This window comes from Notolepis coatsorum, assembly GCF_963971535.1.
Source record: "Notolepis coatsorum genome assembly, chromosome: 8".
Classification (NCBI taxonomy): domain Eukaryota; kingdom Metazoa; phylum Chordata; class Actinopteri; order Aulopiformes; family Paralepididae; genus Notolepis; species Notolepis coatsorum.
In genome coordinates, this window is record NC_140172.1 from 17,978,254 (window position 1) to 18,004,751 (window position 26,498).

The window sequence follows — 26,498 nt, forward strand, 5'->3', positions numbered from 1 at the left end:
CACTAGACGTGTCTCTAAGGGTGAATGCACTCAGATGCATTTTGGACACCTCACCCTCTCTTCTGCGATTGAACAGAATTATTTGACAAAGGGTCAAATTGGCCAACTTTCCCCAGTTATTTTTATTTGGATCTTTGTCAAGGTGCAGTTTGTACTCTTCACTGCATTTGTCAAGGTACATGTGCATATTCTTAACGTCTTCCGTAAAAGGAAGGAGCTGAGGAGCATTCCATTGTGCCTCTTTAAGTGTCTGTAGGGCACGTGACGAAACACACACATTCCACTTCTTCTCATAAAGACTACGACTCCTTTCCAGGTTCCGGAGAAACGCCTCATTGTCCTCATTGTCCGATACTGCCATCTTGGCTTCACACTCCAGAATGTCTGCCATCTTCTTGAGACTATGACCAAGCTTTAGAGCTAAGGATGGAGTTTTGTAGGTGTTTTTGTCTTGATCAAAGCCACAAACATCATTTACTGCTTCAACCACTAAGTTAAAGTTGGAAGGTACAAATAAGTCCTCAACTCGTCTCAGTCGGCCATTTTTGCGTGCTTGCCGAATCAATCTTCCGATTTCTCGCATTTTTTGTCTAATATAATCATGTTTGGTCTTGTCATGTCCATGCTTTGCGTACAAATGTTCCCCTAGTCTCAAGATACTTTTCTCCTGTCTGATGATGTCTGTGATTTCATCTTGATGCATAGCATTTACCAGCGCCCAAAGCTTTCTGCTTACACCATCAGGGACGGGCTGTGCAAAGGCACAGATAGATTGTATTCGACTTCTTCCTGGTTGGGTTGAGCTGCATTTTTGTGAAAGTTTGCACCTTGACATGTGCCTCCATAATGATTTTCTTTTAAGCAAAGCCTCACAATTGATACAGTGCATGTAATCACTTGCTTTGCCTGGTTTCCCAGCTTGCTGACTTGGGATTAGTGTTCCACTACCCGTTTTTAGGACTTCATTATTATGGGCTCGGTTTCCTTTGTTTCTTATCAGGTCCAAATGCAATTTTCGTTCCTTTGAGTTCAAAGGAAAAGAGAGCTTTTACTACAGATATTTCATTCGTGTGCTTGCGGATTAAGTGCCTTGCCATTTTATGGCATTGCATGGCACAGTACAGGCAATAATGTTTTTTACTGTAAACTCTGGCACCATCCTTTTTTTGCAGCTTCATTACTGACACTTTTCCCAGGTTTGTGTCAGCGTTTTCACTTTCTTCTCTACTATCCGAAGAACTTGTCTTTCTTCCGTAAGTCCTCTGTGACTTCTTCTTCTGGTTTTTACTTTTCGTTAATGTAACCTGGCTTTTAAGATGTGGGGGAAGTGTTTCCTCTTCCCCCTCCAGAGATTCCTCGGAACTGCTTCCATGTCGGGACCTTTTTGGCGGAATATATTCTTCACCACTGATCATCGAGGTTTCTGAGACGTATTCTCTGGTGAGCTGGAAATTAAATAAACAAGACAATTTAAGCTAAATAATCTGCAAGAAGCATTAACCAGGTATGAAATCTTACATTGTCTTTGAGTCCCCTTGAGTCAACCTGGACAATTTAACCCGACAATCAATCCCAGTGTTTCCCCTATATGCATTCAGCAGCGTCGCAGGACCGCCACTGTTATGAACTACTAGACTATAAAAAGAAATTATTAAAAAAAAAATATATTATTATTATTATAATTTTTTTTTATCATTTAATTTGGGCTGTGGGGGGTGCTTAATGTAAAAGACTGACCTGAGGAAAAGGCTGCAGGGAGAAAGCACTGCAGTCTAGTCGATTTTGTGTTTTGAGCACAAAGTTCATCATAGATCTAGCCTCTTTATTTTGCTCTCAAAGTGCACCAGATTGATGCATTTAACTTTAAAATGTAAAAAAAAAAAATTCAGGGGGGGGGCATTTAGGGGAATTAGTTGAAATTCTTATTAAATCCTCCCAGTAATTTAATGGGGTTAGGGTTAGTGCACATCACGCTCTGCTCTGAACACCTGAATGGCCCGTTCTAACAGCTGTTCACCAGCGGTCCAGTCTGTGCCACAGTGACTCATATTTCGCAGAAAGGTGACAAAGTTTGCATCCCTGGTAATTGTATAAACAAAACAAAATATGCTATGCTCTCCATTATTCGTCCCACTTTCAATATGCAAACTTACAAATATGCTGTCAGTCCTTCTCAGTCCTACATCTGGGTCATCAGCTTCACCAGAATGTGATCCGTCAGCACTGATTATGTCTGTGTCGCTTTCAGAATCCAGGCTTATTTCCTAAGGGTGAAAAACAATACACTTGAATTGAAATTGGAATGAAGCTTTGAATGTCTGTAGTCATATTACGGAGTCATGACCCTAAAAAAACTGAGTTTGTTGATTGATTGATTGATTTTATTGTGGTTTAGAGACATCATCCAAGGGATAAAAACATGAAATGCAAGCACTTATTTCCATCATGGTCCCTGGTATTAAAAAACAGGACATACATCAACATAAAACAACATCATAAAAACATCAACATAAAACATTAAGATACAATATGCATATACAGTTGAAGATAAAAGAATAATAAATAAAAATGCTACCCTCTCTTTCCTATGCCGATAGCCATGATCGTACATGCTTTTTGAAGCCAGTTAACCCGGGGGCGTCTATGCTTTACACAAACGGTTCATGCGTTTTGCTAATCTGACGTTTCTGGTCATGTGACATATGCACCCAATCGCGTGACGCGCCCATTTCCGCCTCGACCAGCAGCAAACCCTAACCGTTCTATCGCCATGCTCTAAGACAAACTCTAACCTTAACCAACTTCGAAAGAGTGCCTAAGCTTAACCGGGGAAAGAACTTGCCGTCACACGATTGGTGCGACCAGAAACATCAGTGGCCAATCAGAGCGCAAAACGGGAACGCGGAAGCATGCACCGTTTGGGTAAAGCAATGATGCAACCCGGGGGCCTGTTTAATGCTGCTGGGCAGGCTGTTCCACAGTACTGCTGCTGAGTAAAGGAAGGTCTGCTGTCCGTAGGAAATTAGTCTAAATCTAAATGGAACTATGTTTGTGTCTCTACCTCTGGTTTCATGGCTATGGTTGTTCCTTACATACTGAAAGTAATCTTGAAGGTAGCTCCCCTTTACAAACTCTATATACTAGGCATAGCTTTATCATTGATACTATTTTTTTCACCCTCAGCCACCCCAGGCTGTTGAAGTGGGGCTGGTCTAGGTGAGTACGAGTGGGGAGCTGCAGTACTATCCTAACTAGCTTGTTCTGGGCAGTTTGAAGTCTAGTTCTCAAGTTGATAGGGGCACTGTCATACCAGGACAAGCAAGCATAGTCAAAATTACACTGAACCAGTGCCCCTGCAAGTGCTCTAAGAGCTTTCCTGTCTAGGTATATTGAGTTTCTAGCTAGGAATTTTATTCTGGTGTTGATCTTGGCTATTACCACTTGTTTTGCCATGCTTTCCCCTGAGAGTGTGTTTTCTAAAGTACACCCTAGATACACCACTGATTTGGTACTGGTGACCATTGAGCTACCTAACTGTATTTTGAAACCTTCCTGTGTTTTCTGTTTCCTAGTGGTAGTAAATAAAATGGATTCTGTTTTACCTAAATGGAGAGACAGCCGGTTTTCTGACAGCCACTGACTGACATTCCCTAACTCCATGCTAAGTCTGCTTTCAATATCCGTTTTGCTTTTATTTGACACCATGAGAGCCGAATCATCTGCGTAGAGCAGGAGATCACATGAGCAGGTTGAATTTATGCATGTCATGTCAATTTATGCATGTCATTTATATAAAGGAGGAAGAACAAGGGCCCCAGCACACTTCCCTGAGGGACCCCGCAGTCCACCGTCCTCAGATCTGAAAAGACCCCTCCCACCTCTACACGTTGTTCCCTTCCCCTCAAGTATGAGCTGGCTCAGTTTGTGGCCATATCATTAGGACCTATCACTGTTAACTTCCTTAAGAGAATAATGTGGTCCACCGTGTCAAATGCCTTTTGTAGGTCTAACATCACCATGCCACAGAGGTTTCCTCTGTCTATCTCTTTCTTAATGTGATCTGTTAGAAACAGAAGACAGGTGTCTGTGGAGTGGGACTTTCTAAAACCTGATTGAAATTCATATAGCAAGTTATGGGATGTAATATATTGATACATTTGTTCATATATAATCTTTTCTATGACCTTGGACATGACACATAAGATGTACACAGTCCGGTAGTTACCATGGTCCTGCTTGCTGCCTTTTTTGTAAAGTGGTATTACTCTGGCCAGCTTAAGCTCACTTGGAAACGTTCCCGATTCAATGGAAAGATTCACAATATGCGTTATACTGGGCGAAATAACCTGAGTGGAAACTAGCGGGCATGTTGTCTACTCCTGTAGCTTTATAGGGTTGAGCTCCAGAAGTTTTTTAAGCACCGTCTCCTCTGTAACTTTTTTAAAGGAAAAGGCATTTGTCTGTGCACCCTTTTTTGCATAGTGATCCTGGTTATGGGCTATTCCATATTGGTCTGTCTGAATGGGCAATTAAGCGATTTAGTGTTGGCATTAAGGAGATTAATAGTGAGATAAAAAATACTTGATTGACACTTACTAATGTCCTGGAAGCCGCAGGCTGCTCACATATATGTTCCGGTGTTGAGGTTGTGGCGCCGTCTTTTTCAGGACTTTCTGAGGGCTAACATAGACAGACAGGATATGTATTACAATTTCACCTGAATATACGTTTTGTGTAGAGTTAACTCTGCTTACTCTACTAAGAGTATAACTTTCGCTTTTAGCAAAAAATTTAGTGTCTTGGCATTAAGGAGATTAATAGTGAGATAAAAAATACTTGATTGACACTTACTAATGTCCTGGAAGCCGCAAGCTGCTCACATATATGTTCCGGTGTTGAGGTTGTGGCGCCGTCTTTTTCGGGACTTTCTGAGGGCTAACATAGACAGACAGGATATGTATTACAATTTCACGACTACTGTACTTTTCGGACTACAAGCAGCGGCTTTTTTCCCCATTTTTTGACTCTGCGGCTTATATAACGGTGCGGCTAATCTATGGATTTTTACAGCTAACTGGGCTCGCTCCCTCAGCTCTGTGACCGTCAGATCAGACTCGTAAATCTGCTGCAGCAGTGCCCGCCTTGCCCCTCCTCCTCCGCCTCACAGTTGAGCTCTCCTCCTCCCCCTCACAGTCGAGTGCATAGCCAGCAACCAGCCAGACGTTAGCTCCCGGGACGATTAACCACGTTAGTTAGCCAGCAACCAGCCAGGCAGAGACGTTAGCCTCCGGGACGATTAGCCACGTTAGTTAGCCAGCAACCAGCCAGGTACCGACGTTAGCTCCCGGGACGATTGATACCTAGTGTTGGCTCTATCGTTCCGTGAGCTAACGTTAGTAGCTACCTAGTGTTGGCTAAGGGTTAGGGTTAGTAGTTTGTAGCTATCGTTAGTAGCTAGCTACCGTTACTGTTTAAACAAAAATGTTAATAAATGGGAGCTTCCTCAAACAGCCATCTCTTTCCCGACAATCCCCTCTGTGCACGAACCCTATATGTACACAATTTAGGGATGCCCCGATCACGTTTTTTGCCACCGATACTGATCGTCGTGAGCCATATCGGCCGATACCGATCCCGATCGTTTTTGATTAAAAAAAATTCAAAATTATTTTATATAATTTTTTTTATATAAAATATATATATTATATAATTAGACTTGTACTTGTATTATCTGCGAGGCTAGGGATAGAAATCTATGGGATATGTACAGATATAGTAACTAGAAAGAGTAGGCTAGGGATATGTACAGATAGATATTAGGCTTGGGCAGTATGACGGTATTAAGGTATACCGGGGTATTTCGCAATACCGACGGTATTGATTTTCAACACCGTCAAAATCAGAGTTTGGTTTAAGTTTCTATTTCCACTGAAACGGAGTTTATACAGGGACGGCATTGGGTTTCGGTTTCCATTAGTGAAACGGAGTGAACTTTCGATTTGGTTGAAGTGCGAGTTGAAGTGCGTGCACACACACACACAGCACGGCCAGCAGATAGCAGGGGAGGCGGTCCGTATTTCCCGCACAGAGCTGAGCTGAGTGAGCAAGATGGCAGCATGTGGCGGCCCCGAACTCAGAGAATTGGTTAAAAAAAAAATGCTTCTGCGCCCGTTTGGGACTATTTTGGATTCACTCCGAATGAAAAAGGTGAGCCAGTCAACCCCAACGAAGCTGTGTGTATTATTTGCAAGAAGACTGTTGTAGCAAAAGATGGTAACACATCAAATCTCCGTTCACACCTCAAAGTACACCACCCTATAACTGCATCAAAACTGAAGCCATCGTCATCAAGGAGCAACGTTACCGCAGCCAAGTCGACAACGGGTCAACCAACAATATCGGGTGCTTTTGCAAAATCAATAAAATACAAAAAAGATAGCAACAAGTGGAAAACGTGCACAGAGGCAGTAACCAGATATATTGCTAAAGATATGGTATCATTTCATACCGTTGAGAAACATGCTTTCCGCGATATGGTCAACACGTTGGATCCCCAGTATGAATTACCCGGACGAAAATATTTCTCACAAAAAGCAATACCCAACCTGTACAATAAAGTTTGGGAAGAAGTGAAATCGCTTGTGATGGGGGCAGGCAACTATGCGTTGACAACAGACATGTGGTCATCACAAAACATGGTACCCTACATGTCTTTGACGGCGCACTTCATAACGTCTGACTGGGAACTGGGATCAAAATGCCTTCAAACCAGCTTTTTCCCAGAAAATCACACAGCCGAAAACATCAGTGAAGCCCTCAGCGATGCACTCACAGATTGGGGTTTGGATGATAATAAACTGTCGGCCATAACCACCGACAACGCAGCAAACATCCAGGCTGCAGTAACAAAAAACCTTAAGTGGCCGTGGCTCAATTGTTTTGGGCACAACCTTAACCTGGCCGTAACCAATTCACTGGCAGACCAGAAGAATAAGACTGATAGGGCATTTGGAGTATGCCGGACCATCATAGCCGCCTTCTCCCACAGCTGGCCACGAAAGAGGGAACTAACGAAAAAGCAGCAAGAGTTGGGACTACCTGAGCATAGTCTCATAACGGTAAACTTAGTTGGCAAATCATTATTCTATCCAAATTATAGGCTATCCTGTCTTTTGCTTAGGTTAGGTAAATAAGGATACACCTCTATTAGTTATTAATAATTATAATTTATAGCTTACATGCTTGCTTGCTGTAACTATAAATGCTTCTATTATTAGCGTTTATTATTAGGCTATTATTATTATTATTATTATTTTCTGCCATTATTAAATATGAATACTATATTTCCATGTGCAGGACTGCCCTACTCGCTGGGGTTCGAAGCAACAGATGATTGCTCGGATAATTGAGCAAGCTCGAGCCATTCGACAGGTGCTGGCAGATGACAGACGGGCAACAAACCACCTGACATGGCAAGACATTGATGTCCTTAAAGCGGTCAACGCGGGACTGGAACCAGTGAGCACATTCACAGATGCGCTGTCGGGTGAAGCGTATGTGACCAGCTCATCCATCCTCCCCATTCTACAACTCCTAAAGGAGGACATTCTGGCTCCATCGGAAAGTGATGTGGAGTTAACCGCTCAGCTGAAGTCGGGGATGTTGGCAAAGCTGGACGCCAAATATGACAATGCCTCTGTGCAAAAACTGCTGCGAAACTGCACCTTTGTAGACCCCCGCTACCGTGAATATTACAGCAATGATGTGGATGAGACAAAACGGGAGATTGAGACGGAGATGATAGTGCTGGGAAGGAGTCAAGTTCAAATCAGAGTGGAGGAAGGAGAGAGCGTGCAACAAGATGCGGGAGAAGAGCAGCCCGCCAAGAAGAAGAAAGCCACGTTGGCCAGTCTGCTGGCAAGGAGAGCGGTTGCAGCGAGACCAGTCCTCACTGTAGTGGAGCGAGCACACACAGAGCTGGTCGTGTACACACAGGAGGACACAATCGACACGGGGGAAAACCCACTTCAGTGGTGGAAGTTAAACGAGACACGTTTACCGTTGCTGTCCATGGTGGCGCGCAAATACCTCTGCATACGTGCGTCAAGTGCAGCGTCTGAGCGTATTTTCAGCACCGCAGGGAACACGGTGACACCCCAACGCGCACAACTAAAGCCAGAGAAAGTGAATATGCTTGTCTTTTTAGCAAAGAACCTATAGGTTGAGGTCCGCGAGATAAATGTGAAATTGATTAGCCATTTCATATTCGGCTAGACGGCTACAGTACAAACCATATGCCATGCGAACAATATGCCATCACAAACAATTCCTGGGTTAATCCCGAGGGGGTGCATGTTCTCTCAAACTCGTGTTCCCCGGACATGGAACATCTTTCTATTCTGTGCCGTCCGTTTCATCTCCCGAGGGAGTTCTCCGCGGTCGTCATGACCGCCGTATATATTCCCCCACACACGAATACGGGCAAAGCGCTGGGAGAACTACACGATCATCTCAACAAACACCAGATCAAACATCCAGATGCAGCGATGGTAGTAGCCGGCGATTTCAACCAGGCCAACCTGAAGAAGGTGATGCCGTCCTTTTTTCAGCACATCGCTTGCTCCACCAGAGGGAAAAACACACTCGACCACTGTTATTCCCCGTTCAGAGCCGGTTACAAGGCAGTAGCCGCTCCGCCATTAACGGGGTCCACAAGCTCGAGCGACCACGACTCCATTTTGCTATTTCCGGCATATCAACAGAGATCGCGTGACGCCGTCGTGTCACGTGAGACAAAGAAGTGGACCGACGAATCAGAGGCCACGCTCCAGGACGTGCTTGCAGACACGGATTGGGATGTATTCAAAGGAAGCGCCAGTGACGTCAGCGAGCTCGCAGACACAGTGGTGTGCTACATTACAACAATAGCCGATGGTATTGTCCCCAGGAAAACGGTGCGGATTTTCCCAAACCAGAAACCGTGGGTGGATAGCACTATTAGAGCAGCTCTGAACTCTCGTACCACCGCCTACAACCTGGGTAGAGAGTCAGGAAACATGGAGTATAAGGCTTCAGTCTATACTCTACGCAAGGCTGTCAAACTTGCTAAGAGGACATATGCTGATAAACTGGAGACACAAATGGCACAAAACGACACAAGAGGATTATGGCAGGGACTGAAGACAATAACTGACTATAAAGTCAGCGCCCCCTCAATGGGGAGCGACGACGCCTCCCTCGCGGACAAGCTCAACATCTTCTACGCTCGGTTTGGTGTAGACAGTGGCGCTGCTGGCTCTCCGGCTAGTGACGTCACTGGCGCGCCGGCTGTTGTGGAGGGGGGGGGGCAACCGCGGGGGGGGGGGGGGACGCTCTCTCGTTGTCGGAACACAGTGTGAGAAGAGCATTTATGCAGGTGAACACCAGGAAGGCTGCTGGCCCAGATGGCATAACAGGACGCATACTCAAGACCTGTGCCAACCAGCTGGCCCCTGTGTTCACCGCCATATTTAATCAATCACTGGCGGAGTCAGTGGTCCCTGCCTGCTTCAAGATGTCTACCATCATCCCTGTGCCGAAGAAACCCTCCCCAACATGTCCAAATGACTACAGACCGGTGGCACTCACCTCTGTGGTCATGAAATGTTTCGAGAGGCTGGTCAAGGACCACATTTGTGCCTCCCTCCCCAGTGATATGGACCCTATGCAATTTGCATACAGGACAAACAGGTCCACCGACGACGCGGTCTCCCAGGTACTGCACAGCACCCTCTCGCACCTTGACCGTCAGAAGGGGGGCTATGTGAGACTGTTGTTCATTGACTACAGCTCAGCGTTCAACACCATAGTCCCCACCAGACTGGTGGACAAGCTGATCGAGCTAGGTCTGAGCTCCGCCCTGAGCGCCTGGGTACTGGACTTTCTGAGCGAAAGACCCCAGGCGGTCAGGGTGGGGGGTCAGACCTCCAACACCATCACCCTGAGCATCGGGTCCCCCCAGGGCTGTGTTCTGAGCCCCCTGCTGTACTCACTCTACACACACGACTGTGTGGCCAAGTTCAGCTCCAACTCCATAGTGAAGTTCGCAGATGACACGGTGGTGGTGGGGCTGATCTCGGACAACGACGAGAGAAGGCCTACCGGGAGGAGGTTGAGGTACTGGAACGCTGGTGCCAGGACAACAGCCTGCTCCTGAACATTGGTAAAACCAAGGAGCTGATCGTGGATTATAGGAGAGGACAGCAGGAGACGCACACACCACTGATGATTAACGGGGCTACCGTGGACAGGGTGAGCAGCTTCAAGTACCTGGGGGTCCACATCTCAGAGGACCTGACATGGTCAACACACATAGACACAGTAGTAAAGAAGGCGAAACAGCGTCTCTACCACCTGAGACAGTTAAGGAAGTTCAGAGTATCGGGAAAGATACTCCAGTCCTTCTACTCAGGAGCTGTAGAGAGCATCCTGACTGGAAACATCACTGCCTGGTATGGAAACAGCACGGCACAGGACAAGAAGGCCCTACAGAGAGTGGTGCGCTCAGCCGAGCGTACCACGGGTATTGCACTACCCCCCCTGCAGGTTCTATACAACAAGAGGTGCAAATCCAGAGCCTGCAGGATAATGAAAGACCCTCACCACCCCAATAACAGCCTGTTTCAGCTGCTGAGGTCAGGCAGACGCCTGCGAACCCCAGCTACTAGGACAGAGCGGCTTAGGCTCAGCTTCTTCCCCCAGGCCATCAGAGCCATGAACAATGAACATTGAGTGCTCAGAACATTGAACTGTCCACACACAAGCACACATGAACACACACACGACACGCACACTGTGCACGCTCACACACGAGCAGCCACTTAACACTTTAACATGAGCGGGCACACACTCATGTCGCACACACGCACACTTATGGCCAAAGGAAAGGACACTTTAAATTAGAATAACAGGAACAGTGTATTGCACTACCAAAGCTAACTAGCATGTCCCATATGCTCTGTAAATAACTATGTACAGATACCGAGATGTCACTCCATGTTACCTGTTACCTGTTACTGCACAATGTTGTTTTCTTCTTTTGATTCTATTATATGTACCACTGTATTGCACATCGTTGCGGGCAAGACCACCCGCATTTCATTGTATACCTGTATGCCGTGACAATTAAAACTCTTGACTTGATGCTTGTAGGCTTATTACAGGTTTTTTGTTGAAGTTATTATATTAATCCTTTTTAGTTAAGCTGTCCTCCTTATAGCCTAAATTATTTTAAGTTTTATAAAAAGTTTATTCCCCTTATTTTCATTCTCTGTTGAGAACATTTATGCCATTTATTTATTGTTTTCATATTTAATTAGGGCCTAAGTTTAAGTTATTCAGCCTTTTTATTTGTATAGGCTTTCTATCTTGTTCAGCCAAAAGTGCCATTTGTACTATTTTCTGCCCTTATGCAAGTCATTTTCATTCTCTGTTGAGAAGAACATTTATGCCATTTATTTATTGTTTTCATATTTAATTAGGGCCTAAGTTTAAGTTATCCGTTGAGAGCATTTGTGTGCATGTGTGTAAATAAAGTTATCTGAAACATATAGAAGTTGTAATTGTTTTATTGATGGAAAAATTACGAATGTATTACAACGGGGACAAATTTAAAATGAAACTAATTTATTACAACAGGGATGATTTAAGAAAGACCTATATTATTATTACACTGTGCATTATGTAACAATTTAAATATATCAGCAAATACATTTACGTTATTCTATAATGTATTTAATTGCACTTTGCGTGCTTCCCACGTCAAGCGACAAATTCTGTTTCCTAATGATTGATTGGCTATTGTGAGTCACGTGAGGAGAACACAGATGTGCGTCACACTAACCTACCTGTATTCATTTCCTCTAACTCTGAGCAGCTGCTAAAGCAATAATAATATGATGTTATTGAACGATGAAGCGTCGAAGTTAACCACCGTCACTCCAGCCCACGATGAGCTCTCTCGCATTTGGACAATTAAAGGACTGCAGTCTGTTTGGATTTAAGCAAAACCCTCGGGCCATGAGTCGACTCGCCACCAGTGACTTCATCGAGCACAACGAGACTACGAGAGACGGAGGCACTTCTTTGGGAATGTAATATAAAACGGGGTGAGTGAGTGTTGACATTTTTTAATCCTAATGCAACTGGCTCACGTTGATACATGGTGCCGGGCTGCCGGCCGGGCTAACTAGCTAACGTTAACTCACGTCGATACCTGGATGGTGCCGGCAGGCGGCAGTGGCTACCTTCTGTGATTTGTTTACCTCGAGGTTGAAGAAAGTCCACTTTTAGGTAGAACGGCCCTAATCCCCCCCCCCCCCCGCTGATGAATGAGAGTCATACCGTCAAATACCGTGCACCGGGGTATGACGTCATGAAGGTATAACGGTATGAAAAAAAGCATACCGCCCAGGCCTAATAGATATAATAATTAGTAGTAAGAGTAGGTAAGGGATATGTACAGATGCATGTGATGACAGAGACACACAAAGCCAGCATGTAGGCGTTATTTATTTCTAGCGTGTGAATGAATGAATGAATGAATGAATGAATGAATGAAAACTTTATTTAACAGATTGCAGAATGAGCTCAATACACACAATTGTTAAGGGGATGCAGACCAGAGAAAGATGTTTGTCTTGTTTACATCAGGGTCCCCCATTTTCAATTCATATATTCATATCTCTTAAATGTGCAACATTTGAAAAACAGACCTATCCTTACCTGTTTTACGTTTTCCATGTCCCCGGATAAGCATTTCTTGTGGTGCTGCATCTTCCACCTGGTCCTGGTCGATTGTGCTGTCCGACTGTAGGCATTAAATAAAAAAAACAGTTGATGTTACATTCCAGATAGCTTTCATTAGGCTTTGTGCATTAGGGTGGGCCATTTTAATGGGGAATTAAAATATGAGTTAATTTTTGGGATAGGAAAACTAACCTACATCATTTTGGGTTTCAAAATGGTAAAATTGGTCATGTGGCAGAATGAAAATTCTAATCCTTTCTTTTTGCACTTCAAAGGCACAGAGGTTTGTAAATTGTCTGTATTGAGCCGTACTGTATTGTACCCATTCTGCAATCTGTTAAATAAAATGTTCAATCAATCAATCAAACCATACAAGCTAGCTGTCTAGTTAGCTTGCATTAGCTCACTCTAATTAGCTCGCTAGCTAGATTGCTAGTTAGCTTGCTAGTAGGTATGATAAGCGAAAAGCTTATCATAAAAAAACACATATATTGACCGAATCATTTGTCCAAGTCATAACTGGTAGCTAGCTAATGCGATCTAGCTTGCTAGCATGAGCTGTCTTACTAACTACATAGTTAGCGCGAGCTAGCTTGCTAAACAGGAAGCTGACTTGCTAACTAGCTAGCGCGAGCTAGCTTGCTAAATGGGTACAATACAGTACGGCTCAATACACACAATTGTTAAGGGGATGTTCAAAATGTGCTTTTTTTTATTTGCTTACCTCGTATCCATTTCATCTTTTCCTCTGGCCTATATCGATATGTTTGTACAGCATGTACTGCTGCTGCTGCGCACTGCTACACCACCAGCACGCTAGTCAATCAGTCTTTCTGTCTGAATCAAATTGCACCTGTGTGGGGGATGGGCGAATGCGGTTAGAGCATTGGTAACCGTGGGGTCCACAGAATTCAGTATATTTTTAAGCAGCTCTGGGCTTGGGCAAAAGTCAGGACATGTTCTTGACGACGTGTGCTTGTTTGTTTGGAGAGATAACATACAGTTAATGTGCTCAATGGACAAAAAAAACGATTTGTGTAGGTACATATTACATATTAATATAATAATATAATAATAATAATTTTATTTGTATAGCACTTTTCATACAGAAATTGCAGTTCAAAGTGCTTCACAACAGTACAAAAATACAGGCATAAACTTCTTTTTGCCTACATCTATAGTTGATTGGCTGCTACAGCTTTCCTTTGAATGTACAATAGATCCGGGAGACTGCAATTCGAAACTGGCCCCTGTAATTGTCCTAACACAACCCCCTCCAATGTACAGTAAATTACCAAGTATGGTCTTGTCAATATTCCAATGTACAGTTTTGTTTGTACAGTTGTACAGTGTCCCCCCCCCACCCCTCCTACCCAACCCCCCCCCCACCCAACCACCTCCAATGTACAGTCCCCCCCACCCCACCCCCTCACCTACCCAATCCAATGTACAGTTTCTACGTCAAATGTATATACTCTTTTTTCTGGACTCTTTTGTATCACAAACAGTACTGTATTTGCAAATCTGGTATGTCATAAATGTATAGATGTAGCAGTACTGTCTATCTGTATGTCATGTATGTCATATATGTTACGATGAATTGAAAATGGGGGATCCTGATGTAAACAAGACGAAAGTCTTTCTCTGGTCTGCATCCCCTTAACACTTTGGTTGCCTTGGGTTAAATTCATGATATACCATAGGTTGCCGGCTCTATTTGTCTATGGAGAAGTACCCCTTCTTTGCATGGCTATAACTTTTTAAATTCTATTGCTACATTGCCATTATTAGGGCCCATTCAAAGTCCTATATGTATTGTTCATTGTGTAGCAACATTAAACTTTTTCATTCACATATTCATAGTAAAGTATGGTCTAATGTATAAGTATGTTTTCATCTCTTTCTGCAGCTTTCTCCAGAACGTGATCTATAGCCCCAAATGCATTATATTGATGATGCAATACAGTTTTATGGCAATCAGCGCGATATAAAAAAATCCAACTAGACGTACTTCTAGAAGTTACTACACGTCATCTGATGTTGACCGGATGGGCTAGGGGGCGTTTATAATTCCGTGGGCAGCGTTATACCAATCATCTAATGTGGGTCAAATGTTGATAATAGCAGTTAGTATCGAAGACGGTAACGTTACACGCTGAAACTCACCCCAGTCTCCGCACGCCGTTGGGCGATCATCGTAGAGTTGAAATCTTATCATTATGGGATGTAAATTTACCCGGTCCATCTCCAGCTTGTATAATGGTATATACGTCCAAATCATGTTGTTTATCGAGTTATTGGCAATCGATCACTGTGTAGCGTGACGAGCCAGAGTCCCGGGACCTATAGCGAGTGGCCGGAAGTAGTACGGACGTCTAGCACAACCTCTATGGCACATCCTGTTAAGCGATTGCGCCGATCGGCCACCAGATGGCGCTCCTGAACCGCCAGAGAGCTCAGTGGGTCCTGCTGGTGGATCTCAGGCCAGCGGAGGGGACATATGAATCCGATCGCAGATTTTTGAAATATTGATATAAGGACGACGTAAAGCGTCCTCCGGCAACTTGAGCATGGCCGGGAATGACGTCTAAAGACGTTTCCCGGCATAGAAAGTGTTAACAATTGTATGTATTGAGCTGTACTGTACTGTACCCATTCTGCAATCTGTTAATAAAGTTTTCAATCAATCAATCCGTACAGTTTATTGTCCAACTCGCCCCAAATTTGCTCGATGGGGTTGAGGTCCAAACTGTGAGGGGGCCAGTCCATCATTTTCAATGTTCCAACAGATTCCCTCTGTTGCAGATAGCTTGTTGCCAAACTGTTCAAACTTGGACTCATCAGTCCACAACACTTTATACCATGTAAGAGAGGTAGGAAAAATAAACATTCAGATAAGTGAAGCATAATTCTCAGTCTAAAGGACCAAAAGAAAGACCTCACGAGAACTGATCAACACAGTGAAAGAGAGGAGTCTTTAGTAGTTACTGCAGGTAAACACAGTGAAAGAGGAGTCTTTAGTAGTTACTGCAGGTAAACAGTGAAAGAGATGAGTCTTTAGTAGTTACTGCAGGTCAGGCCACGTGAGCGGATCGGCGCGGCCGAGAAATCCGCTCTTCGCTCTTTAAAGCTTGGTCCACTCCGCTAATCGCTCATGTTGACCCCGCCCCCAAGTCGCTCTCCGCTCCCTCACCGCTCACCTTGAATCGAGCGCTCCCCGCTCCAGATCGCTCTGCTTTTTTTTTCTTTTTTTTGGAGCATGGTGTAAATGAGCTCAAACTACAACAGTCTACACCCCCTGGGCCCCTTAACAATTGTTTGTATTGAGCAGCATTGTAATTGTACCCATTCTGCAATGTTAAATAACGTTGTTTATCCATTCACTAGCTCTATTAAGCGATGATAGTTAGCCGAGCCACAATGCTATGGTCGCTGCCATTAACGTTAGCATGTAAGCTAACGACAACAACAATGGCGTCGATACTTTTCTAACAGGAGTGAGTGAAGGAGGAGGAGTGAAGCCTGAACAGGATATCACAGGTTCACCCTTCTCAATTCTCATTGGTTGAAAATGGCCTTCATGTTTGTACATCGCCATCTGTTGCTTTGGCATTGTACTACATGTATATTATTACATCAGTGTTAAACCACTGTGTGAGCGTCCCGGAGTGGATTGGAGCGGAGGAGAACTCTCGCTCCGGACGTCGCGCCGACCCATTTTAAAACCCACTCCTCGCTCACGTCAAAACCGCCCGCTCCGCTCCCCGCGCCGCTCACGCTCCGATCCGCTCACATGGCCTGCTGCAGGTAAACACAGTCAAAGAGGAGTCTTTAGTAGTTACTGCAGGTAAACACAGTGAAAGAGAGGAGTATTTAGTAGTTACTGCAGGTAAACACAGTGAAAGAGGAGCTAGTTCCTTTGGCCAGTCGTTGAGCATCCTGATGGCCTGGGGATAGAAGCTCCTTCTGAGTATCTCTGTGCTTTCCCTGAGACTCTGGTATCGCTTGCCTGAGCAGTTCAAAGAGGCAGTCAAATCATAACATTTATGCCATACAAGATATACAAATATACAGTACTGTTTATTTACAGACAGAGTCCCCACCTCCCACCCCACCTACTCACCCCCCCCCCACCCCACCTACCCAACCTCCTCCAATGTACAGTTTCTTCCCCCTCAAATGTATATACTCTCAAATGTATATAATGTAACAGTACTCTCTTCTTAGAAACTGTCTATTAATCAGAGTTTCCAACGCCAGGGTCTACAATATATGACAGGCATTGTACTCTTAAACAGTACTGTACTGTATATTTGTAGATCTGGTATGTCATAAATGTCTGGATGTAACAGTACTGTCTATCTGTATGTCATGTATGTAATGTATGTTATGATGAATTGAAAATGGGGGACCCTGATGTAAGTTACGAAAGTCTTTCTCTGGTCTGCATCCCCTTAACAATTGTGTGTATTGAGCCGTACTGTATTGTACCCATTTAGCAAGCTAGCTCGCGCTAGCTAGTTAGCAAGTCAGCTTCCTGTTTAGCAAGCTAGCTTGCGCTAGCTAGTTAGCAAGCTAGCTTGTGCTAACTATGTAGTTAGTAAGATAGCTCATGCTAGCAAGCTAGATCGCATTAGCTAGCTACCAGTTATGACTTGGACCAATGATTCTGTCAATATATGTGTTTTTTTATGATAAGCTTTTGGCTTATCATACTAACTAGCAATCTAGCTAGCGAGCTAATTAGAGTGAGCTAATGCAAGCTAACTAGACAGCTAGCTTGTATGGTTTGATTGATTGATTGAACATTTTATTTAACAGATTGCAGAATGGGTACAATACAGTACGGCTCAATACACACAATTGTTAAGGGGATGCAAACCAGAGAAAGACTTGTTTACATCAGGGTCCCCCATTTTCAATTAATCAAGTTTCTTTATGAGTTGTCATACAAAAATACAGAATACCTTTATATGAAATGCTTCTTTCTGTTTTGCTCCTGAGAGTGTGCTAGATAAAAATAGATAAGTATAAAATAAGTATAAAATAGAAAGTGTAAACAAAAGTGTTCAATATGCATGATATATACAATATACAATGCAGAGTAGAGAAAAAGTTACTGAGTTACAATACAATATACAGTACAATGCAGAAGTGGGATGAGGTGCAACTTAGGGTAAGGTGCAATGACGTATCAGTAGTGCAAATCTCTTTACCAATAAATATAAAGTGTGTTAAAGTGTCTAAAGTGGGTGCTACAGTGAGTTGTTTATTTAAAGTGAGTGTGTACGTGTGGATGTGTGTGCTGTGAGTGTATTTGATGGTTTGTTACATAGTGTTATTGTCGTTGAGCATCCTGATGGCCTGGGGATAGAAGCTCCTTCTGAGTAGGGGTGCACCGATGTATCGGTCGGGTATCGGTATCGGCCGATAAGTGCCTTGTTGACTGCAATCGGCCTATCGGCCGATAAGCTCGAATGTGCCGATGGCAGTAGCCGATAAATATCCATCAATTTGTGTAGCGTCAAGACAAAAAAAAGTTCACTCGCGACCTGCACAACGCCGACCCCAGTCCCCCCCACACACACACACACACACACACAAGCTACTGCATCAAAGTTACTACTTATGATTAACAAGGCATTCGTTTTGTGGCATTAACGTTATATAGTTAGTGTTACACGTTCAATAACATCAGCATATTATTTACCCAAACGTAGCAAGCGTTCATACTAGCTCAGTTCCTTCCGTTGCTCACAGAGCCCTGAGTTTTACCCATTCTGCAATCTGTTAATAACGTTTTCAATCAGACACATGTATAGAAAGGCTTTGTTTTATTATAACATTAGTTGCAGTAAAATCATTATGCCTCATTTAAGTCACCCTGCGGAGCTAAAAGCTAAACGTCAGCCGCGCCGCCATTGTTGTAGAAAAGCTCTCGTTAAAATCAATGGCGGACAAAAGCCGAAGTAAAACATTTATATACGCGCTTGCCGATTGGTGGAACAGCAGAGGCGGGTGCAAGCGGTGTGTGACGTAATTGGCAGAATCGACTGTCAATCAAAATTTCATTGGTTGAGACAATAGTATCTAGCTGCAGCCCAGCAGGTAGACCATGCTGGGAGAACTAGTATCTAGCTGCAGCCCTGCAGAACATACTGCGAGAGAGATAGTGCTATTTCTTGATGTTTCCTTTTTTTAAGTAAGTAAAGAGGCCTATGTTCATATCGGTGAGCACAATTTGTAACACAAATATACAGTAGTTTCATAAAAAAAATATATATATTACAAAAAAAAAAAAATTACAAAAAAAAGAAATATTAAAAAAATATTTAAAAAAAATGTGTTGCCACAAATATCGGTATCGGCCGATTGTGTTAATTGAACAATCGGTATCGGTGGCAAATTTTCATATCGGTGCATCCCTACTTCTGAGTATCTCTGTGCTTTCCCTGAGACTCCGGTATCGCTTGCCTGAGCAGTTCAAAGAGGCAGTCAAATCATAACATTTATGACATACAAGATATACAAATAAACAGTACTGTTTATTTACAGACACACCACGTGACAATCAATCAATCAATCAATCAATGTCTACAGCACTACACAGTGTGTAATGTGATGTCTCTACAGCACCAGTGTGTAATGTGCAATCTGTTAATAACATTTTCAATCCTTTGAATACAGTAATTAAATTTACAGTCCAATGAAATGAGGACTATTGTTTTTATAGTGGTACTATGTGCACAAATGACCAAATGTTACACACTTACACACACACTGCAATACCGTGTGTAACCACAAGAGCGCACACACACACCGCAATACCGTGTGTAACCACAAGAGCGTTCACATGCAATACCGTGTGTAACCACAAGGGCACACACACACACACAGATTCAGGAACCGGACCCCGCCAAGGAAACTCACACACCGCAATACCGTGTGTAACCACAAGGGCACACACAAAGTCTGGAAAATTTACTTCCAGGGGACCTTTTTTTTTCCTCAAAAAAAATAGCACCAGGCATATCAGCAAGCTGTTTTCTATTGATTGCAATGCTCGTGCCCGTGGGGACCAGGGCCCTCATTCATCAACGTGTGCGTAGAACATGTTCTATTTCCACACGTAAGCACAGAATTTAGAATGAGTGTACGCACAGGGAAGTCGGGATTCATCACACGTGCGTACGCAGGTTCTATGCACACCTGTCATGATGAATATGACTTTGATCCTACGTTTGAGCTCGTGCACTGTTTTAAGTATTTGCATACCAGAAACGCCCCGATTAACCATATACGGTAATGGAATACACCCATGAAATGTGGAAAAATGGACTAAGCCGAGGGAAGCGTGTCATGAGACAGGCTGACAGACGTGTACACTTACGGTGATGTCGGATATGATATCTATTAACCATTGCTGCCTGGGCAGCGCAAACACTAATAAATACCGCGCTGGAATATGACTGCCTTTTCCCGTGTTGTTTGATTAATACCCAGGGATTAAAGTTCTCCTCAATTTTATTCCAAATCGCGATGGATCTCCCGTCAATTCTCTACCTGCTGCTAGAGCTGCCGCGGTATTGATGTTTTCCTTACCGCACACATTTGCAAAATATTTCCTACCGCCGCGGTTATTACCGCACACACACACAAAAAAAAAGTTTGAATGCATTTTTTTTGTAGTCTACTCTTTATAGCATATAGCCTGCCTCTAGTCTAAATGTCTATCTTTAGAGGATGACTTTGCAGCATGAATATTGTTTGGGATTCGGCATGCACGCATTCGTTATTAAAAGTGAAACACGGATTTGAAGTCTCCCCTCGGTGTCGCGAGCAGGGGTGGTAGCGGCGCGCCCGCCGGTTACCCCCCCGACCCTTTCTTCTTCTTATTATTATAACGTTACTACTTATGATTACAAAGGCATTCGATTTGTGGCATTAACGTTAGTATAGTTACACGTTCGTATTTACCGGACTCAATTAATATCTAAGTTCCTTTCTTTGCTCAGAGCGTGCCGAGTTGTACCCATTCTGCGGTCTGTTAATAAAGTTTTCAATCAGACAAGTGTATAGAACGAAGGGCTTTTATTATAACATTTCGTTGCAGTAAAATCATTATGCCTCGTTCCCTGAGGAGCGACGGCGTCGGTAAACCGTAATCCACTCCGGTCTCCGGTGGGAGCTAACGTACTATTAGCCGTGTTGTGATGGCTGAGATTCAGGAAGTAAAAGCACTGCAAGATGCTCCAAGCATGTGACGCGTATCTCTTCTGACCAATCAGTGGTCTGCAGTGTTTCATGTGACTTTTCTGGTACCCAATAGGGTCGCTTGGAATCTCGACAGAGAAGTAGGGTATATCTGCAGAGCCGCAAGCCCAACGAGAGCGTAATAATAATATAATAAAAAACAGCGGTGATGCCGGTATTCAGCCCAACGCTGCGGTGGGCATGATGTAACAGCGATACCGCGGTAATACCGATACCGCGGCAGCTTTACCTGCTGCATATGATTTCTAGAGGCATACTACAATCTATTTTGATGTCAGTATTGGGTAGCCTATATAAACAATAATACGAGAGCATATACAAGAACAATGAATCTTACTGCCATGTATGATGTAGCAGATACGCCATGTGTAGCCTGCCTATATGTGATCAATACAAACATGAACTTGAATTCCATCATGTCTGTGTGCGGGTCACTGCGGGAACTCACAAGGCTGTTGTCACAATGTAAATAAGAACGTGCACTGAAAAGTTACAGTATGTAGTTGGTTGATTATTTGTATGACAGTCAGTAAACCCTTGCAAAAAGTATCCGTTCTATTTAATGAATTGAAAACATTCAGCATCGCCTTCCTCCCGGCATCCAGCAATAACATGTATCAGGCAAATGCGCATCGCAACATTGACTGAGTGGAATCCCTTTCTATTCACATAACTGCATTTGTGATGGAGCTTTGACAGCTACAGTAACAGTCTATTGCTCGATCCATCTCCAATATCACGATGGACCGTGCCGGTGGCAAAGACCCGAGGGTGGAGAGGATCTTGAATGAATTCCATCATCATATATATATGTTGTGTGTCTGTCCACTATGTTTGTTACTTTGTTATTCCCCCCCCCCCCCCCCCTATCTATGTAAAGCGACCGTGGGTCTCTTGAAAGGCGCTATATAAAATGAAGCTATTATTATTATTGTTATTATTATTATCATCACATCTGTGCGGGAGCTCACAAATAGACTGTTAGTCTCAGTGAAGTTTCAACGGAGGTCATCTATTCTAACCAACAAATTGAAGTAGAAAGCATTTCGTGACCAATCTTATTTGGAAACATGACACACAAAATAATTTGCTTTTTATTTGAAACAATATCTAATCGCGTTTGGAGGTTGGTGTTTTGCGTCTGCCCCCCGTGCCAAACAAGCAGGCCAACCTCTTGTTCGCGTGTGAGCCCGTTATAATTACACTACTGTCGCTATTTTACAATGAACTATAATGAATTACGGGTCATACAGAAGTTGAACACTAATGCACGGAAGCTTATTTCCGCCTTGAAACTAATGCAGAACTGAGGAGTGCTTATGCGTAGTAACGATATTCTACCACTGGGCGTCAGCTAAGTGTGCTCTGACCTGTGCGTAGACGTAAGCACGGAGTCAAGTTCAAGTTGAAATTGATGAATCCCACTCTTTGCTTAGAAATGATCGTACGCACAAATCTGTGCGTAGAACACGTTGATGAATGAGGGCCCAGGACTCGGTCCCCACGGGAAAAATGGGTCCCCACGGTGTGAGTGATATGTCAGGTCATGGTCCCCAGCAGGATAGAAACACACACACACACACACACACACACACACACACACACACACACACACACACACACACACACACACACACACACACACACACACACACACACACACACACACACACACACACACACACACACACACACACACACACACACACAGAGCTGCCGCGGTATTGATTATTTCCTTACCGCACAAATTTGCAAAATATTTCCTACCGCGCGGTTATTACCGCACGCACACAAAAAATTTAAAAAAAAAGTTTGAATGCATTTTTTTTTTTAGTAGTAGTCTACTCTTTATAGCATATAGCCTGCCTCTAGTCTAAATGTCTATCTTTAGAGGATGACTTTGCAGCATGAATATTGTTTGGGATTCGGCAAGCACGCATTCGTTATTGAAAGTGAAACACGGATTCGAAGTTTCCCCTCTGGTCGTGCGCAGTTCACTCGGTGTCGCGGGCAGGGGTGGTTACCCCTAACCCCCCCGACCCTTTCTTATTATTATTACTATAAAGTTACTACTTTATAATAAAGGCATTCGTTTTGTGGCATTGACATTATATAGTTATACGTTCAATAACATCAGCGTATTTACCAGACCATAGCAAGGCAAGCAATACTCTATTCATATCTCAGTTCCTTTCTTTGCTCAGAGCGTGCTGAGTTGTCGCATTCTGCGGTCTGTTAATAAAGTTTTCAATCAGACAAGTGTATAGAACGAAGGGCTTTTATTATAACATTCGTTGCAGACAGTAAAATCATTATGTCTCGTTTAGTACTCCTGAGGAGCGATGATAGTCCACTCCGGCGGAGAGTTAAAACTAACGTTATTAGCCGTGTTGTGATGAGCTGACATTCAGAGCAGACACTCTTCTGACCAATCAGTGGTCTGCAATGTTTCACGTGACTTTTCTGGTACCCAATAGGGTCGCTTGGAACCTCGATAGAGAAGTAGGGTATATCTGCAGAGCCGCAAGCCCAACGAGAGGAGGGTAATTTATTATTATTATTATAAAAAACAGCGGTGACGCGGTATTCAGCCTACTCTGCGGTGGCCGTGATGTAACAGCGATACCGCGGTAATCGCGGCAGCTCCACACACACACACACACACACACACACACACACACACACACACACACACACACACACACACACACACACACACACACACACACACACACACACACACACACACACACACACACACACACACACACACACACACACACACACACACACACACACACGTTAAGGGGATGCAGACCAGAGAAAGACTTTCGTCTTGTTTACATCAGGGTCCCCCATTTTCAATTCATCATAACATTGACATACAGGTAGACAGTACTGCTACATCTATACATTTATGGCATACCAGATTTACAAATACAGTACTGTTTGTGATACAAAAAGAGTTAAAAAATAAGAAGAGAGTATTTGATGAAGAAACTGTACATTGTGTGTGTGTGTGTGTGTGTGTGTGTGTGTGTGTGTGTGTGTGTGTGTGTGTGTGTGGGGGGGGGGGGGGGCTTGTCATGCTATGTTGTAGGGATGCACGATATTGATTTTTTTGCCACCGATACCGATACCTTTATGCTCCTCAAGCCGATACCGATACCGATAACCGATATTTATTGTATGATAATATTTTTTTTAACTGTATATATATATATATATATATATATATATATTTTTTTTTTAATCAAAATCTTTTTTTTTTTTGAGTATTTATAAGCTCCGACGTCATCGGTACTGCTATCGGTACTCGAGAAATTATGGAGTTTTTTTTTGAGGAATTTAAACGTCGCAAACTAATCTTGTTGGCCGTTTTCTATCTCTCCTCTCTCTGCCTGCGCGAGCCGGCTGTGCTCTTACACACACACACACTCACTCACTCACACACACACACACACAGCTCTGCTCTCGACAGCACGTGTGTGTGTGTGTGTGTGTGTGTGTGTGTGTGTGTGTGTGTGTGTGTGTGTGTGTGTGTGTGTGTGTGTGTGTGTGTGTGTGTGTGTGTGTGTGTGTAAGAGCACAGCCGGCTCGCGCAGGCAGAGAGAGACCGAGAGAGGAGAGATAGAAAACGGCCAACAAGATTAGTTTGCGACGTTTAAATTCCTCAAAAAAAGTCTGGGTCTATTTTACTAAAGTCGATGCTGACAACGCTCGTTGCCACAAGTGCAACAAGACATTTGCCAGTAATGTATAAGCGCTGGTACTTGTCAATGTGGCTGGCGGGGAGCAGCTAACGTTATAGCTCCGAGTAGAATAATGGCCGACAATCCGGAGGTAAATAAACGAACGAGAGCTTCTGATTGGTGGTAAGAAGAAGAGGTGGGTGCAAGCGGAGGAACGTAATTGGCAGATCGACGTCACATCCAAGAAGGGGAGCGCTGGATTTGTGAAAAACTCCCTGTTCCTAAACCACACGCTATCAGTTTTACCACAGTACTGGCAAAACGGGAGGAGGCTATAATAAAAACAAGCGCCCTTCATCCAAATCCACCCACACCGGATTTCTTTTAACCAAAAAATTTATTATATGTTATCGGAGCTATCAATAACGTTATCGAGTTTATCGGGATGACGTCATAATTGCTGATATCGGCCCGATAATTATCTGCCCGATAATTATCGTGCATCCCTACTATGTTGCTTACACACACACTTACCTGATATGCTAAGAGTTAAAAAAGAAGAAGAGAGTATTTGATGAAGAAACTGTACATTGTATGAGGTGGGGTGGGGGTAGTTACACATACACACATCAAAAAATTAAAATAAATGGGGGGCGGAGCTGAGCGATCATGGAGTAGACGTGTTTCACATGAGCTCCCTTCTACCGTGCTGAATATACGTTTCTCCCCATTAGTCTTTATTTTATTTTTATTTGTTTTTTATCTGTTTGCTAGGTCGTCGTGTTTAGTATACATTCATCGACTTTTTTCGACTTTCTACGATGACGGGGGTGGAAACCAGAGCCATGACTGCCCCAACCAGCAAGCCACCAGGCCTGGCCGCATCGTCGCCCGTTGTCGGGGAGTTAAGCGAAGCTGTGCTCTTGGTCATGACCAAGCTACACGCAGACTCTGAGACACGCATCGCTGAAGCACAGAAGAAAGTGTTGGCGGATTTTTGTGTCAGCCTCCGTCGTGAGATATCAGAGGAAATACGGCTGGCGGTAGTACCGCTGACAGACAAGATGGAGACGATGCACGCTGTCTCCTCGGCTAATGCTAACGAACTAGCCATGCTAACGACGGAGGTATCATTACAGTGCGAGAAGATGGCGGGTCTCGAATCCGCCCTGCTGGCTAGGCAGGCTGAAGTCAACAAACTACAGTCGGCAATGGAGGAGATGCAGTCCCGGGATAGACGCCACAACGTCAGGATTGTTGGAATACCGGAGGCCATCGGTGAAGGCCGTCTCTCTGAGACCGTGCCCGAACTGCTGCAGAAAATACTAGGGACCGACGTCCTCCCTTCGCCTCCGGTCTGTGAGTCGGCCTACAGAGCGGGCAGGTCTTCTCCCGGCGTGAACAAAGAGCCGAGGCCCATCATAGTCAAGCTGAACAGGCTTCAGCAGAGAGAACTCATCATGCGGTCGGCTCGTACCAGAAGGGGTAATCTGAGGCTTGGCGATCACAAAGTGGCCATTTTCGAGGACTTTACGCCGGAGGTTCAAGCACAGAGAGGCGAATACAAGGTGGTCCTGTCTAAGCTTTGGACACTAGGCCTGAGGCCCACGTTATTCGCTCCCGCGAAACTATCTGTGTTGGAGAAGGTCGGTGGTCAGCGTTCATTTTGGTCGTTGGCTAAAGCGAAGGAATATCTCGAGGGGATACCCGGGTCTGTTGCTTGATATCTGTGTCGGGTGAGTGACT